Source organism: Rattus norvegicus, chromosome 7 (genome assembly GCF_021556685.1).
Source record: "Rattus norvegicus strain SHRSP/BbbUtx chromosome 7, alternate assembly SHRSP_T2T, whole genome shotgun sequence".
NCBI classification, from domain to species: domain Eukaryota; kingdom Metazoa; phylum Chordata; class Mammalia; order Rodentia; family Muridae; genus Rattus; species Rattus norvegicus.
In genome coordinates, this window is record NC_141540.1 from 71618593 (window position 1) to 71631990 (window position 13398).

General features: G+C 40.8%; 1 long non-coding RNA gene across 3 annotated transcripts; it reads right to left on the minus strand.

Moving 5' to 3' along the window:
* Positions 1-8564: 8564 nt before the first annotated feature.
* Positions 8565-12845, minus strand: LOC120093626 (uncharacterized). 3 transcript variants are annotated; one of them, XR_015624752.1, is made up of 5 exons: positions 11749-12826; positions 11190-11300; positions 11035-11108; positions 9670-9848; positions 8565-9311 (listed from the first exon to the last, which is right to left on the minus strand). It is a non-coding gene; the product is annotated as an uncharacterized LOC120093626 (long non-coding RNA). The 3 variants fall into 3 exon arrangements; XR_015624753.1 differs by having other exon boundaries at positions 8569-9311; positions 11190-11303; positions 11749-12833; XR_015624751.1 differs by lacking the exons at positions 8565-9311; positions 9670-9848 and having other exon boundaries at positions 10706-11108; positions 11749-12845.
* Between the last annotated feature and the right edge of the window lie 553 nt (positions 12846-13398).

The window sequence follows — 13398 nt, forward strand, 5'->3', positions numbered from 1 at the left end:
AGGGGGATGTTCTTAAGACTGAGGTGAATACGGTACTAAAATTGTTTAGTCTCATAATGATTCTGAAAATAGCTGCATTCACATGTGTACATACACATGTGTACATGCCTGTGCATGGATGCCCACATGTGTTTATATGCATGTGTGCATATGTCTGCATGTATATTTATGTGTGCTGTGTGCATATGTTTATGGATATGCCTCTGTGTGTGTATGCCTGTATATGTGCACATGCATAAAATTTTCATAAGAATAATATTACCTTATGCTTATTACATCATGATCATAATAAAACTGATCACAGAAGGAAAATATAATATTTAAGTTTTCAATCTTAAGAATAAAAATGTTTCAGATATTAAAAAGAAGCAAAATGGAGCAGTAAACTTAATTTTCACTTTTTAAATTTCTCTGGTTCTCCTAATACAAAAGGAGACATTTAATTAAAAAAGAAAAAAAATCCTTAAATTGGATGTCTGGAAAGTAGAGTTTCAAGCTTAGTTCTTCATTCCTGTAGACTCTGTCATACTGATATATGCTGCAATATTTAGGGGATAAGGATCTATTCCTCAGACTTCAGATAGAAGCTTAAAAATCCAAAGGTTGATATTCCATAAGCACGTGAAACAGATGAGACTCTGGTGTGGGATGAAGGAGAAGCACAAACCTACATCCTAAAGCTGAGAAGAAATAAGGTGCTTGTCAGTTAATCTGGAGACAATGAATTGGCTCCCAGGGACAATGAAGAACCAACTGAATCCATGTACATAAAATGTTATCAGTGACTCTGAAGAATTGGTCTCAGTCTCATTTTCAAAAGATTTTTTCCTTTATTTTTAAATTTATTTACCTTATATCCTGATTGTAGCCCTCCCTTACCCCTTCCCCACAGCCTTTTCTCCCATACTTCCCTTCACTTCTCCTCTGAAAAGGGGAAGGCCTGCCTTGGGTACCAATCCACCTTGTCACATCTAGTCATTGCAGGACTAAGCACATCCTTTCCCACTGAGGCCTGACAAGGCAGCCCGTTTAGGGGAATGGAATCCATAGGCAGTCAACAGAGTCAGGAACAGCCCCAATCCAGTTGTTGGGAGACCCGCATGAAGACCAAGTTGCACATCTGCTACATATGTATGTGTAGGGGGGCACTATGGATGTTCCAATGTTCTTTGGATGGCGGTTCAGTCTCTGAGAACCCCCTAGGGTCCAGGTTTGTTGGGGTTTCTATTCTTTCCAGGTTTCTCAATTATTTTCCAACTATTCCACAAGTCTCCATGTGCTTCATCTAATATTTGGCTGTGGGATTCTGCATGTGTTCCAGTCAGCTGCTGGGTAGAGCTTCTCAGAGGATAGTTATGCTAGACTTCTGTCTGCAAGCATAGGAGAATATCGGTAGTGTCAGGGATTGGTGCTTGCCTGTACGATGGTTCTCAAGTTGGGCAGGTCATTGGTAGACCATCTGATTCACATCCAGAAGGCAGGGTAAATTTTGAGTAGAAGGTTTTGTGGATGGGTTGCTGTCCTTATCCCTCCTCTGGGAGTCCTGCCTGACTACAGCAGGTGACCACTTCAGGCTCCATATCTTCACTGCTAGGAGTCTCAGCTAGAGTCACCACCATAGACCCCAGAGTCACTCCCATCTCAGGTCTCTGGAATGTCCTAGCGATGCCCATCCCCAAAAAACAGATTTTTAAGTCCATATTTGTGAGTCTGTGTATGTGGATGAAAGTTGTATGCAGTCCCTAAGGAAGCATGAGTAAGCACTCTATCTCATGGAGCTGGAGTTACAGATAGTTGTGAACCACCTGATGTGGGTGCTGGAAACCAAACCTAGGTCCTCTGGAAGAACATCAAGCACTCTTCACATCTGAGCCACCTCTCCAGCCTCCTCATTGAGAGACATATTTAACACTGGTCACTTTTACCACCTGTTATACCAGTGTGCTAACATTATGAATACATACTCTTACCATCTTTATATGAAGTCATTTGTAAGACAGAGCTCACCATTTACCAAACTTGTTCACATCCTTTTGGGCACAAACCATTTCACAGATGCTTTGCAATTTGGAAGAGGATGTGGCCAACTTCTGCACAATAGGCTATTTGAAAAAGAATCTGAATGCATTGTAAATCTGAACTTTGAAGTTGTCCCATGAAAACGTTGGCTTTGTTTCTGGCATCCAGCTCCATAGACAGAACTCCAGGAACCCAGAGCAGGGGAAAAACAAGAGAAAAGGACCCATGTTGTGAATAACTTAGTATAGCATGCTGTGACTTTTCCTCCCACAATCTGTCCTGACTGAAATATATGGTCAAGTGAAATGTTTTCATTGTACAAGACTTTGGCTTAGTTACTACACTGGTTAATCTGCCCCTACTTACTTCCCATTGTCAAATTCCACAGACAAATAATAATTCTGGCTATGCCTAAAAAAATTATCTATGTGGTTGACTTGGAGTAAATATTTACCATGATTATTTGATAGGTTCTCAACTAAATGGGTGATTGAGCAAATCTTCAAAAATGAACCTGCTTATTGAATGTTGACTTTGTAAATATAAACACAAGTCCTCCTCTAAGAGTTCAGTTTAGAACAAACCGCTATAGTGACAACGGATACCTGTTAGAAGTGGCTCATCACCTGGGCTTGCCATTCCTTATGGGAGATTTACCAGGCACAAGATTGACACATGACCCTTTCAAGAATTAGAAGAGCAAGAATTGATAGTTTGGGAAAGAAGAAAATGAGCTGAAGAGAATTTCTACTCATTCAGCAAATGTTGCTACAGACAGTGAAGTGAAAACCAAACCAAAACATGAGATTGGATTTATTAGAAATATTATTTAAGGGCTGGTGAGATGGCTCCAGAGGTCCTGAGTTCAATTCCCATCAACCACATGGTGGTTCACAACCATCTGTAACAGGATCTGCTCCCTCTTCTGGTGTGTCTGAAGAAAGTGACAGTGTACTTATATACATAAATAAATCTTTAAAAATATTATTTGAAATTGTCTTATAATTAAGAAGTAGATAATTTTAATGAGACCCTAATGATAAAGACATTGTATTGTTCTGATTACTGAGTGTGTAAACACTAAGTTTTAAGCTTCATAGTGTGAAACCAAAGCTCATTCATGCAGAAGAGAATAAGCTAAGTTACACTGAGACCATAAAGAAAGGCATTAATAACATAATATCAAATTCAGAAAATTTGTGTTGCTAGATAATACTATCGAAAAATCCCCAAACATGAATATATTGGGAAGCTAGGTAGATTATCAGTCCATGATTCCATTTTCCAGTAAATACGAAGAAAATGGCAGGCATGTTCCCTAGGACTATCAGAATAAAGACTGACAATGCCAAAGCCCAGAAGAAGGAAAACTCTCCGCTCTGCCTGGGCTCCAGATGGAAGAATATCACCATAGATCATATTGAATCAAGCCCAGATCTACCGGAATGAAGAACTCTCAATATGGCTTCTCAGTCAGAGGGAAGACCATGGAGGGAGCATCTCAGGCAACTTGCAGCTTTATGTCTTTCCCACCGAATCATCAATGGCTCTGGAAATCCCCAGGTTCATCTACTGACACCGTGGAAGGGTCCATTTGAGTGAAGGAATAATGGTCGCCTAACTCGGTGATTTCATTCCGTCCCTGGAGGGGGTGGATGGCAGCTGTAAGGCAAGTCTTCTTGGATGTCTTATGCAGAAGTCTGAAAACTGATTGCATGTTTCTCAGCAGCCATTCTAAAGTGTTGTTTTCCAACCATGCAGTAGTAGCACTTGAAGGTAACCACATCTCTCTAATTAAATCTAAGACCCAGCCAATGGAAGGGAACCATGTGGGTTACTGCTCATTTAGCTAACTTCTCAGGACTAGTAAGGTCACAGATATAAGAAGAGAACCTTACACTGCTACTCTGCTTAATCAATGCAGCCTCCAACTGTATTCTAAATACTTCTCCTTATGCACATAGATAGATGTCACCCCTCATCAAAGAAACCTCTTTCTACAGCTGACAGAGGCTGCCATAGAGATCCAGACTTGGTCAAAATGCAGACAAGTGCTCAGCTCCAGTTAGTGCTTCTGCAATACAACCTGTACATCTAAGACTTAGGAAACATTGTAGAAGGTGAGATAGCAAGGTTGTAAGAGCCAGGGAACCAGGGAGTCTATGAGGTAGTGTCTTCTAGACATGCCAAGGCCACTTCACCCCATGAAATCTCAACGCCATGGTCCCTTCAATGAGATTTGCACAATGGCCCCATCAGTAGACATTTCAAGGTGGATGGGGTAAACTTCACGATAGTTCACCCCTAAGTAAAGCAGTATAGTCAGTTAATGGCTGCTAAGAGAGGGAGAATCAGGTTTTCCAGAGACAAGCCCTCATAGGTTGTCTAATCTTACTTAAATGTTCAACCATAAAAGCACATACATATGAGCAACAGTAAATAAGTCAGTGTGTGCATGTGTGTGTGTATGTGTGTGTGTTTGTGTGTGTATGTATATATGTGTGTCTGTATGTGTATGTGTGTTTGTGTGTGTGTGTGTGTGTATAATAATAGGAATTATAGAAGAAGAGGTGATGGATTCAATAGGGAGAGAGCACAGGAGGTGTTAGAAAGGAAAAGGGAGGTGTGGAAATTATGTTGACACAATATGCTAATGTGTGAAATTTTTTAAACATTAAAAACTTTTAAAAAACAATAAAAATCCCACATTGAGATAACTACCATTAATATTATAGGTAGAGTTATAAATATAAATATATATGGAACTACCAGGTTGTTGACATAAATAAGATTCACCAGCTTAAGTGAGAAAACACACAAAATCTTACAAGTAATGGCTTTCTGTAATACTACATTTTGGAGCACTGAACAATCAAGTCTTCATCCTAAACAGTGAAAAGGAAATGGGGCACACTTTACCAAATGATTTGGGGTAAAATCCAGACATATTTTATGACTTAGGTTGAACATGTCAGTTTGGAAAGAAACCCAAAGAGAAGGACAGTCATTTTGTTAGTAGCAATGTGAAGTTTATGTGAACACTTCTCTAGAAAGTGTTCCAAAAGTTGCTTGAAGAGGAAGGGTTTATTTTGACTCATCAGTTCAGAGAATTCAGTCTGTGAACAATGTGTTTCCATGGTTTTCAGCTGCAGAGAGCGAGGTCATCTTTGTGGGAATCATACTGAGGGGCAAGGGTTCCCATAGCAGTTCCTGGGAAGCAGGGTAAGAAACAGGAAGGGCTGTGCCTCCACATTGTAACCACCTTCCACAGAATCCACCCCCTCAAGGTTCTGGGTTCTCTCTACAGTCCCTCTGGAACTGCCTTACATAGACTATGGAGATCACTCCAGACCCAAACTGTAGGACAAAGTCTTCTGACTTCTAGTTTTTATCTTGTGATGCCATTTCCAGAAAACATAAGACAATTTTCTCAAACATTTTCTCACAGTGATGGACAGCGTGTGAACACTTAAGGAGCGCCACACTAATCTGCAGCAGGTATCTGCAATTTGTATTCTGAAAATGAATGGTAAATTATTAACAAAGAGCCAAGCATGCTGGTATATTTCTTTAATCCCAGGAACTCAGGAAGTTGAAGCAGGAGACTCACAGTGTGTACACAGCCAATCTGGGCTAGATCATTTATAAAATGAGAATAAAACTTCTATTCATCATATTTTAAACTATTAAAAGAATAGAATTAAATTAAAAATACTTACTCATATCATTCTGATGTAAACCTATAAGTAGCTATGAAGCATCAAGCTATATGTGCCTAAACAAACATATCTTGACTTATCTAGGACAAGTAATAGTAATAGTTTTTTATTATCTAGTAATAAAACCCTGCCTAGTGCATGGCCTCTGTGCTGATCCAGTTACCTCATCTTGGGAGATCTCCCACACCAAATACTCAAGAGTTCTGGAAGCATGCCAACTTGAGACCTAGTGACTTCATCTTACTTTATTTCTGAGGAGCATAGGCTTTATTCAATATAACAAATAAAGCATTCAGAGCTATTTATTGTTGGGTTAGAGAGAGAGACACAGACACAGAGAGACATTGTCCTCTACCAGCATTTCCACACTAATTATCTCCAATGTTTACTTTCACCTAATTCTTAGTTCAGATTATACTTGAATACTCTCATAAATTCCTTAACAAACCACCTGTTTAAAACCTGTTTTAAAAACCTGTTTAAAAACAGTAACATGTCATTTTTTGAGTCACTAGTCCCCATTTTTTGCGGATTAATATCTCTTTATAGAGTTTAACTCCTCTGGAAATCTGTTTGCTGTAAATTTCCTACCATTACCACTAACCTCTACTGAGAGGTAAAACCTGAGCAGTCAGGGATACTTAGTCTCTGCCACTCCTCTGTGGTGAAGGCATTGATAGCTCTTGACACCTGTCAGCACTGAAATTCTTCACTGAATGGAGATTTTTGTCTCTTCCCTCCTCGTGACCTAAGAATTACTGGATTACTTAGATGCTTCTGCTTCTAGGGCCCTGCCCCCACCCAACACGGAGGGCATGTTTTCATAATCCAATGTTTTCAGGGGCTAAGTGATCTTAAGAGTCTCAAGAGAAAAGTCTACCCCACCTTATAGATCATGATTTGTAATGAGAACTCCTCTCTGCTTGTGTCGGCTCTGGGCTTTGATTGTCCCACTCCCATCCTGCCGTCCAACTTGACTTAGAGCAAAGCCATAGTGGAACAATAGAAATGTGTTTAAGCCGACACAATCTCAGTTTTTTAAACGTATTTTGAAAAGTAAACATCATCACATTTGACCTCTGTGATAGGAATATTACAGCAATGACTGTAATGTCCAGTTTTGTTTAACCATCAAGCTAATGTATTCTATTAAAGTTCTTCATTCAGCTTCTTCATTAATAAGCAAATAACATCTCTCAACTAAGTAAATCAACTTTGAAAATAATTGATCAGAATGTCTGTGTTACCTAGGTTGTGTATTCTGGATAGATTAATTAGACCACAACATGAACCTACCTACCTACTAGGGATCAAATCCTAGCCCAAGAAGCAGGCAGAGATTATGTGAGCAATGTTGACTTGAATATAAAGACTCCACACTCTGTGTTCTGTTTTCCTCCTTTTTATTCTGTCTCCCCCACTCCAGCTTCTTCCTCCCCTTTCCCTTTAATCTTTTCTGGAACATTCCAGTAACAAACACATGGGCTGCTTCTTCTATAGAACCTTAGACATTAATATTAGGAGGAGAAGGTGGTACCCATAGCCCATCTGGTCAGTACTGTAATGTAGATTCATGGATGTGGAGTTATTTCTATAAGACATAACTTCTTGACCATTCTGGCCATACATTCTGGATTACAAGTCCAGTCGATGAAATGAATCATTAAGATGGCAGCAGGCTTCACAGCTCAAATGTCAATGGAGACATCATAGTCTTTCCAAGTGAACTTCTGTAACGATAAAGCTTAAAGACACAGATATCTCGTATAAACGAATCAGGAGAATGTACCTCTAGAGACATATTTTCTGTAGGATGATGTCATACAGGTGAGGGCCGGTATAGGATAGAATGAGGCCTGTCATTGGACAAGAAGGAAGGATGGATGGGAGAAAAGTTTGAGGGAAGGGGAGGAGACTGGAACGGAAAGGAGGAAGAGACAGGAGGAGACTGAGAGTAGCTGTGGAGAGAGAACAAGGAAGCTGATGTTAAGATTCCATGTTGTGCTTTTACAGGTTGTTATGAATGTTCTTAAGGGCTGGATGTGAACAGGGCTTTGTATGTTTAGGTGGGCAATTATATCTTATCAATTGGATCAGAGGTTATTGTGTTGTATGTTCTTTCATGTACAGATAGATTTAAGTGCAAGAGAGTGTGTGGTGGCTAGTCTGGGCTGCCACAGAGATGGAATGTGTCTTTCTGGCATGGAAACCTACTATGGGAACTGGATGTATAGAGAGATAGCTGCCAGGCTCAGAGGGAGGCCTTTGGCAATGTGATAAGGAATGGAGCAGAGCGGGTGAGATGCTTTGCTGACTGAAACTATGATATCTATCAGATATCTTGGGGCACTGCAGTGATGGACCTAGCAGGGTAAAAGACAGCTTTTTATAATTTTACACCAATAATTTTCCTCAGTAGAACACATAGAAAATTGCTTATAGATTTGAAGGATGTAAGACTATGAGAAAAATTAACAACTTTATGAAGGCAACTTCAGGTTGATTAGCAATTCCCTCTGACTTCCGGTTAGGAACTGAAACTACGTCTATTATACATCGTGAATGATACAGAGCTTCTAAAGACACTGTTATATACTCCCAGAGTCCTACAAAAGCCCCACAGTACTGAGAAAGCTGGAAATAATGTGGACTTTCTGTAATATGCATTCAGTGTAAACTCAGAGGGAAGGCAGTGATGTTTGAGATAATGAGTTAGTTATAAAAGGCAAGAAACATCGCCAGAATTGGCACATAGGACATTTTTCCTATGATTGGGAATTGTCTTAGAATTTTGCTGCTGTGTACAGACATCATGACTAAGGCAAATCTTATAAAGGACAACATTTAATTATGGCTGGCTTAACAGGTTCAGAGGTTCAGTCCATTATCGTCAAGGCAGGAGCATGGCAGCGTCCAGGCAGGGACGGTTCAGGCAGAGCTGAGAGTTTTACATCTTCATCTGAAGGCTGCTAGGAGAATGCTGGCTTCCAGGCAGCTAGAGTGAAGGTCTTAAGACCACGCCCACAGTGACACACCTACTCCAAAAAGGCAACACCTCCTCCAAAAAGGCCACACCCACTTCAACAGGGCCACACCTCCTAATAGTGCCACTCCCCAGGCCAAGGATATACAAACCATCACAGGAATCAAGTCAAAATTTTTAAAAATGTAGGAGAAACTAGCTACAATGCTGGTGCATGCACTGCTTGATTCTTCCTCCCCAAGCCTACCTAGATCTACCAGTGTGGCTAGGGACTGCTGGTACTGGATCCAGTGATAGAGCAAGCCAATGAGAAAGAGATAGTTCTCCATCTGGCTACTTGAGATGCAATGAAAGGCTGAGAGGGGGATATGAAGATCTGCTGAGTTACAGCAATAAACAAGTCTGCTTTTGCCACTTGCCTGACTCCTGGAGTCTGCGTCATTGACTCTGCCTTCTTACCTCCACCCCAAAGGGTCTTGGTTGGGGTCACAAGCAACCACAAAAGTTCTTTATACAATGATAATAGACTCTCACATTGGCAAGATATGATCGTGGTGTATTTTTGTTCCCAAAATTTTGATTAGCAAAATCTAAAATTAATAGAAATTGGCTTATCAGGGACAGTTACAACTCTCTTGAAAACCACCCTGACCATCTACAGCTCTTTGGATTTATCATGCTATCTTCTGTGCTCACTGTTTCCACACCCCTGTCCTTGCATCTGCAATATCTACACTCCCTTGATTGACTTCACTGTTTCAGCCATCTTTGTTTGTTAGAATGTGTGTAGAGGCCATGTGTGTCTGGCAATGTGTTCTCATTATATGATTCCCAAGTGACCAGGTTAGCCCTGGTCACCACAGTGTCCCAACAACCTAAAACTATTGTCTGATAGAATATATTTCATGAACATTAGCAACACCCAAAATACAATGACTGTTGACTCACCACTATAGCACCTGTCTTAGGGTTCCATGACCGAGGCAACTCTTATAAAGGCAATCATTTAATTGGAGCTGGCTGGCAGTTTCAGAGGTTTAGTCCATTATCATCATGTCAGAGAGCATGGCAGACACAGGCAGACATAGTGTCGGAGGAGATGAGAGTTCTCCATCTTGATGTGAAGGCTACCACAAGAAGACAGGATGTGTTTTACACTGGACATTGCTTGAGCACTTAAGACCTCAAAGCCCTGTACCCACAGTGACACATTTTCTCTAACAAGGCCACACCTCCTCCAATAAGACCATACCTCCTAATATTGCTGCTTCTTATGGCCAAGTATTGAAACAGATAAATCTATGGGGGCCATACCTATTCAAACTACCATTCTCCACAAGGTCTCACCAATTTCCTGACACTTCATTGGAGCCTAGGAAATAGTTCTTGTATTCAGGTTGTAGTCAATGAAAACAAAAGAAGCTAGGTCAGAGTGTGTGTAACATTGGCAACCTTGCCTCAAATTCTACAGTCTTGCCATTTTAAAAATTCTTGATCAGTTTGTAATGATAATGCTTATAGTGTTACATGGATAATCAGAATATTCATTGTTAAGATAAATTTGTTTTCCATGTTGACAAAGGCCCCTTTTACTCCCCACTTAAATTGTGTTAATTTAAAAACTAGAAGAGCCAGGCCTGGAGAGACAGGACTGTGGTTAAAGGCATTCACAAGGATCAGAGTTTGGATCCAGGATCCATGTAATGTCATGGAATCCCATGTGATGTCATATGTCCCAGGAGTCACACAAAGGACTGTAATCCCAGCTCAGAGGGATCCAACACCTTCTTTTGGCTCCTGTGTGCACACAGATGCATGCATCTCCCTCACTCCTGAGCATATACATACACTGCGACATATAAGTAAAATGACACAATAGTCATAGATCATTCCAAACAAAACAAAATTGTGTTTGATATTCCCTTATTAACACGTGTGCATAACTCATGGATTGTTAGTTGCAATGATTATTACATCTGGTTCCAGAGCATTGTCAAGCTCTTGCTGTCTACTTTATTATAATCCACTTTATTGACCATGAAAGGATGTGTTAAATTTTGTGTATCATCATAAAATGAAGTGAAGAGCCAAGGCTATTGAGTATTGAGGTATGGTGTTTTGACTTTCTCACAGATGCCTTTACAGTTCAAGAATGCATCTTCACACTTGAGTTATTTTGTTTGGGAAAATCGCATGCTGTTACAAATCCTCTCCGGGCTTCAGAGTTCTTAAATTTTTGTTGAGCACAGTATCTTGTGAGAACATGTGTGCACAGTCAGGTGCCTCTGAGTCTCAGTCCATCCCAACCCTCACCTGAGTCACAGAGGGATCATTAATTTCTATGCACGTGTGAATTATATGAATGCTTGACACGACGTTATTGGTAACTAGAAAAGAAAGGAACTGGTTTTCAGTAAAACTAAGTTAGGCTGAATACACTAGATATTCTCCCAATTAGTCTATATCACCTGTAAATTACAGCATCAATTGTTTCTGTACTTGAGTTACAAGTGAGGTCGAGCAGCCGACAGTACCAAGCAACACTGCGGACATTCCTCCAGGGTAGGTGTGGCTGGGCTCTGCTGATGAACAGTCAGAATAAAGGTAGTAACTAAGTAACTAGTCACACTTGACAATCTTGTTTAATATATATATATATATATATATATATATATATATATATATATATATAACACAAAATAATAACCAATTCCTAGGAGATTGTCAAAATGAAAGAGTACTTATTTTGTATGATCTTCAACAAACTAAACTTGTAGAAATAAAATAGAAACTATTAGGTCACTTGGAACCATTCTAACCCTCCGTCCCTCCCTCCCTTCCTCTCTCCCCTACTCCCTACCATGCTCACTTTGTCTTCCTTCCTCCCTCCCGCCTACTCTCCCTCCCTCCCTCCCTCCTCCCTTCCCTCCTCCCTCCCTCCCTCCATTCTTCTCTTCCTCCCTCCCGTCCGTGCTCGCTTCATCGTCCTTCCATTCCTTCCTTCCCTTTCCCCCTCCTTTTGCTCACTGTGTGGCTGAGGTTAACCTTAAGCCTCTTATCCTCCTGCATCAGGATTTGGCAGCTGGGATTGCAGAAGTGAGCCTAGGTGCCTTGGGAGCATAACCTGCTTGAATCAAGTTGTCAGGAGTTGTCAAGTTGGCGAAATATACCGAAGGTAGTTGTCAGGAGGTTGTTGGCGAGGCCTCAAATACAAGAAAGAGCTCAAACACAATTATCCCCCTATTTTGCATCACAATCATCTGAGATGGGCGCTTTTGTATGTATTCTATGAACCGATCTAAATTTCTCATAAAGTAAGCCATACCGCGCAGTAGGCACTGCGTGAAGACAGGGAGGTCCAATCTCCTCCCTTTACAAATAAAGGAGAAGCTTACAATGATTAAGCGATGTTCACAGTGCTGACGGCTTGACACAAGTCCAGGGAAATGAGTCTCCCTGTGACACTGTGACTATAACCACAAGAAAGGACAATTTAGAAACCCAAAGTCTGACAGTTCACTCTTCAAAAATGAGGTCTGAGGTTAAAAAGTATGAAAAAGTTAAGAGCTTGGAGCTTTGTAACTTTTTAAAGTCATAGTATCTTTTTAACAACTGCATCCATCAGTTTCAAAAAAAAAATCACAGGAGCCTGACTGTGCTCGAGCCCACAATGTCACCTCCATAATAACCTAAAGCCATCTCTTGGCTTTCTTTTAGAAAACATGGCTCCAGGCGGGGAAAATGATTTGTAGTCTCAGGAGGCAACTGCAGAGGAATAGATTTCTGTTACAATAGCCCCATGACAAGTAGTATGTGTTAATTTCACAAAACACCTTGCTGACATAAATGACCCGGTCTCAGGAGGCCTTTTAAATGGCCTTCTCCTGGTACAGCACTGCTCAGAGCTTACAACAGGCTGAGAACAGGAAGAAACATGCTGCTTAGAGGTTGTTAAATGGACTCGGGTGGAAAAAAAATACCGGTGACATGTTTTCTTATTCCTCTGAAAAGGTCCGGCCAGTGGCAGAGTTTCAACATCGGTGATATTATCTGTGAAGCACTGTGGTACGGCTTCTCTGTCATGAGGTGCCTGTCTCCAGTAACAGGACAACGGCTTAGAACTCTCTCACAGTACTCTAATGATGCTGACGGTCTGATGCACCACACAGAAGTTTCCCCAGTGGCCCTACACAAATGCTGCCAGGAGCAGGACGTATTAATCCCACACTTAAGTCGATGTCACCTGAAAACCGCCGTGACAAACCTGTACATCTTCCACACGTATAAATACTAATGACTTTACAACGAGCCATTGACTAGTGAGACTTTCCGGTTCAGAAAGTGCAGGTGGCACAGAAAAATGAAGACGTTTTCATCAAAATATAAAGTAATTACAGTGTTGGGGAGTAGGAAGCACTAGGACTGTGGGGATCCACTCTAGGATGCTGGATCGTTTAGGAGAGAGCTAGCAAGCCCGGAGAGTGATTTAAGAACTGCACTCGGTGTAGCATGCCCTTGCCTGATAAATATAACAACAGTACACTTAAAGCATGACATTTTTTTTCAAGTTTTTGAATACATGCAAGCACTCTTTTCAATGTACTTTTTCAACGTAACCCAGCTTAAGTCCTGCTGCGCATGCGCAAGAGTGAGCCTGGGTTTCTGTTGCTTTGGGTT